At 39.7% G+C, this 5000-nt stretch overlaps 1 protein-coding gene and 1 long non-coding RNA gene across 4 annotated transcripts in view; one reads left to right on the top strand and one right to left on the bottom strand.

The window, feature by feature from the left end:
* Window positions 1–5000, top strand: part of LOC137198964 (uncharacterized) — a 131286-nt gene that overhangs the window by 612 nt on the left and 125674 nt on the right. The window contains exon 1 of the long non-coding RNA XR_010931715.1: window positions 1–1281. This exon is cut by the window's left edge and continues 612 nt beyond it. This is a non-coding gene — a long non-coding RNA (uncharacterized lncRNA). The remainder of the gene's footprint in view (window positions 1282–5000) is intronic.
* Window positions 1823–5000, bottom strand: part of cdc42se1 (CDC42 small effector 1) — a 26703-nt gene continuing 23525 nt past the window's right edge. For all 3 annotated transcript variants that reach the window (XM_067612988.1, XM_067612989.1, XM_067612990.1), the window contains exon 5: window positions 1823–5000. This exon is cut by the window's right edge and continues 1729 nt beyond it. The gene's annotated coding sequence lies outside the window, so the exon portion shown is untranslated.

Below are 5000 nucleotides of genomic sequence, written 5' to 3' on the forward strand. Positions count from 1 at the left end.
GGACTGGAGTCTCCATGGCAACACACACACACACACACACACACACACACACACACACACACACACATCATTATTACAGCTCTCTGTGGTCTGTGTGCAGCTGCTTGTAATAAAACATGATGTTGAAGTGTAACACGGGAAACACGTGAGCGAGGTCATACGTGCAGATACAGACATGCTGCCTTCACACTGTGACGTAAGAAGCTCTAATGATGAAGTTCAAATAATGTAAATAAGTACTGAAGTAATATATAATGAGCTGATAAAATACAATGTTGAAGATTAAACCAGCAGTTCTGAACTGGCTGATAATATTCCTGTATCGATGGCTGATATTGATGAAAAGATGTTATTGATGGTATTAATATGGCAGATTGTTTGTATGACCTCATTAAGCACATTAACTTCACTCTGAGATGAAATGTTTTGACGGCTCCTTCACATCCCATCAACACATTAGTTCAGTTGTCAGAACTGGTTTTCTTCAGTTATTCCTGCGTTTATCACCTCCGTCCGACTGTTGTGATTCTTTGTACGTGTGTAGAACAGTCGTTAGTACACCAGTTAGTAACTCTCTCTCCACTGGTTTCCTGTCTGTTTCAGGATTCATTTTAAGATTTCATTGCTGGTTTAAATGGGCTGGCGCCACCTTATCCAGCAGAACCAGTTAGAGCGCTGAGATCAGAGGCTGCTGCTGATCTCTGGAACAGTTTACCTGTTAAACTCCAGTTGAGTTTGACACTTTGACTTCATCTACTATTGTTCTTTTATTCTTATTTATTTACTTTTATATTCATTTATATTGTTATTTTAAGCCTGTTCTCTCTGTTCTCCCTCTCTTCTGATTGGCTGATTGTTTTCTGAGTGACGCACGTCCCGGCCAACCACAGTTAACGGATAGTAGCCCCGCCGAGCAGCAACCTCCGGGGCTGTAAAATGAAGCCAAACTGCAGTTCCTTGAACGACCCCATAGACCCCCATGTTAAAATGTCCAACTTTACAGCAGAAATAAACATGTTTACAGTCTGGTACAAACAACGGTTTTGGTCTCTGTAGCTAATTTCCTCTTTCATGACAACTGTACGGGGGGTGAATTTATTTATAACTCACCTGTTTAAATTTTATTAAGCTGTAAAGGTCTGTATAATGAAGGACATGGCTGCTTTGAGTGACAGGTCCGCCAGCCGCTAGGTGGCTTGTTTCAGCCTCTTTGCCCATTTTTGATTGGCTGGGAGTTAGGCAGCGTCACGTACTGCCAAGATGGCGAAACCAACGAGTGTCGTCACGGTAACGACATCCATATTTTATACAGTCTATTGGTAAAACTCACCAGTAAACTGTGATGTCACTGCTGGAAGGCTTTGCAACAATAAATTTGCTTCCTGACATTCAACAACCGCACGTAGTTTTCCTCCGCTGTCTCCGCTCCGCTCTGTGTGTGTGTGGACGGGCGAAGCTCCGCCCCCAGCGACGCACAGAGAGCGGAGCAGAGAAACTAGACGCGACCGTAACACAGCAGAGACGAACGCTGAGCTGAAATGAAACATATAAATGACGTAAATAAACATAAATAAACATGTTGTTGGAATCCAAATGGCTCATTCATTTATATGAATCATTTATAAATAGTTTCTAATCATATTAAAGTAGTTACAGCTTTAACAACAGTTTAATAAAATGCTTTACAAAATATAAAATTAACACATTTGCAAGAAGGTTAAAAGAAATGTTAAGTAATAAGATTAACACGTGTTCATTCATTGATTATAATTCAGCCTCAAACATTTGATCATCTTAAAATAAAATGTTCATCAGACAGAACTGGAGGAGAAACAGCAGATTTATTCAGTCGTCATGAGACACACGTGTTACATAACGAGGAGGAATAAAGTATATTTCTGTTTCTACGTCTCTGCAGAGGAGGAGGTTACATAAGAAAACCAAACACAAGACAGAAAACCAGAAAATACAAAAAAATGCATGAATCAGTCACACAGATATCACACGTTCACGACACTTTAACACCAAATATCTTCACAAAGGATCAGATGTGTTGTGTGAAGACTGTTGGAAAATATAAGAGCTGTGAAAATATAAGAGCTGAGAATCAATCTGAGATTTATTCTGATATAAAAGTTAAACTACGGTTTTATTGCAGCACTTTAAAAAGTCTCCAGATCCTCCACATTTCCTCCCAGTTACCTGTCGGTGTTTTATACTGGTGAGACTGGGAGAAGTGTGGAGCTTCTAGAAACACATCAAGTGTTTGTTAAATCCCTGAAGTCTTGAAGGATGATATTTATTAAGCTTGTATGAACAAAATCGATGTGTTTTTACAGTTATATTCTTCTACACACAGGTTAGTATCTGGTTTATAATGTTGTCTGTGTTGAGTTATTATCTTCACATCATCTAGTTTGCAGAAGTTATTATCTTGGTCCCATAAAGTCAGAATCTTGGTTGCACAATTTATAAAACTTCGTATCTTGTCCACAAAAGACGTTATTCAAGCAAGTTGTATCTTGTTCATATAAGATCCACGTCTTAATTATCTGCACACAACTTAGAATAAAAAATATCATCTTTTAATCCTTCAGTTTTACTGTCAGTAAAATCCCGACTCGAACCTCCAGACTCAGACTTTGTCTTCACATGGCTCTGATGCTTTTTTTTTTCTAGCATTAGCATTAGCATTAGCATTAGCATTAGTCATCTTCAAAGTAACTAAAGCTGGACTTTGGTTTGTTTTCAGGCTGTTTCTCAGATCTCGCCGGTCAGCAGATCGTCATTGAAACAGAAGGATGATTCTTATATATTAATGACTTTACATCTGTTTTCATGCTCACAGGTCACAAACCAACAACAAGCTAGCAGCGACCGCCGCGGCTCAGAAACGTATCAACCAAATAAACCTCAAAGTCTTCTTAACGAAGCATCGAAGCATTTGTAGGGAGACGTTGAAGGTTTTCCTGTCCACTTCAACACAGTCAGAGTTTTATCACAGCAGCATCTAGTGGACGTTAGAGGAACTGCAGCTCAACACTCAGCTGTGGAGGCTGCTGATTGGCTCCTGTCAGATTATATATGTATATATATATATATATATATATATATATATATATATATATATATATATATATATATATATATATATATATATATCTGGATGTTAGTGAACATGTAAACAGCTGCTGACGAGTAAAATCAGCTACAAAAGTTTGAATTTGTTGTGTTTGTTTCTTCTGCAGGTTTGACAGATCCACAGAGGCTCAAGGTGCCGAAAGTCACAGAAATACTTTGAACAGATGTTTTCATACAACACTAACTATGCAACATATATTCAGAATGAGATTGTACAATAACACAAACAGTTCAATAAAATCAACAACATCTTTCATAACAAAACCAAAAGCGTAAAAATCATTTGATAATAATGAGAAAAGCTCGACTTTGTCGTCAGGACACACGAACTCAGCAAGATGAGAACAGATTTCACGTTCGGGTCATCAGAAGGGAAAGTGCTCTCCAGTGTTGTTGGACTGTAAGCCGGGAGGAAGAGGAAGAGGAAGAGGAAGAGAGGAACTATGGTTGCTATAAACAACAGGAGTCAAACTTTGGCAGCAGGTCCTGGTCCAGGTCTGACAGACCGGCAACTGATCCTGAGAACAGGTCTGAGTTTCCAGGAATCAGAAGAAATGAGGCAGATTGAGCCGAGAGGTCGACGACGACGCCGCAGACACACGCCGTCGCTGTTGTGTTGTTTGTTGTTTGCAGTGTGTTGTTGTTGGTTTTTGTCTTGTAATTTGTGCAAATAAATAAACTAAAACTAAAAGTGAATTTTCGCCTCGTGTTACTCGGCTGTGTGGTTTGTTTGTACCGACTGTACAAACGTTCATTAAGCACATTGTTGGTTGTTGTGAAACTTCGTTACCTCACATGAACGGACGACTTTATATTTGTTCTTATTATCAGCTTGTCAGTCACCTGGTAAATTGTTCTAACTGCTTCTTGTAGAATTAATACTTTATTCTTAAACTATTGTGGCTTTTACACCTCGATGCGACGACCTGTTTAAATAAATGATTAAATGTGTTTCCCGCTCAGTCTGAACTCATCTTCAGATTTCAGTCCTGATGGATTTGGCATCAGCTGAGGTTATTGGTGGTAACAGCAGGTGTGTTTTTAATACTACAGTTCCCAGAGTTCTGTGGGAAATAACACAGCTTGAATGTTTGCAGAGCAGCAAAACGTTGCCTCGTCTCATTTTTTTGCCTCCATGTCGGAGTTTAATTATCTTTGGCCTGTCAGGATCGTTGACTGCGGAGGAGTACTCCAGAGAATCTTTCAGAAAGATGAGGTAAAGGATGGAGTTTAAAACCTCCCACCCTCTGAGGAGTCCAGTGAACGCACCACACGGCTCTGAGGAAACTGAGACGAGCAGAAGCTGCTCAGATTTTCCTTAAATAGAAGTTTTGGCTTCTTCAGTCTCGGCCGCAGGGAGGAAGTGGCCGGTCGCCACGGCGAGAGGAACACCGTGACTCAGCGGTTTCCACGGCAACCAGTCAGAGTACAGTAGACAACAGCTGTGGGTTTAAAACAGATTTGGATGGATTTCCCCCCCACTGGAGACTGACCCTGAAGATTTGTCCCCCCCCCCCCAAAAAAAAAAACGGAGACAGAAATCACAGCTGAGTGTTTGCAGATGTCGTCACGTTACTTCTGTCTGTGTTTGACGTTGTTGTTTGTTTGGTTGTTTCATTCAAATTCAACATGTGGAGCAAAGACAGCAGCTTGGAAATGAGATTTAATGCTGTCGTGTGTTTGTGCAAATACACAATTTAGAAGATTATCTTAAAACAAATAACATCAATAACAATATAAAGATCAATGGATCAGTTCATCTGGTAATACTTTAATAACTACTCTCTTAGATTTTACAGCTGTTATTCACTTCTGGATTCAATTTACAGTTTTGTCAACAAGAGTCTGGAAATTTTCAG

The sequence above is a fragment of the Thunnus thynnus genome, chromosome 15, assembly GCF_963924715.1.
Source record: "Thunnus thynnus chromosome 15, fThuThy2.1, whole genome shotgun sequence".
In the NCBI taxonomy this organism is placed as follows: Eukaryota; Metazoa; Chordata; class Actinopteri; order Scombriformes; family Scombridae; genus Thunnus; species Thunnus thynnus.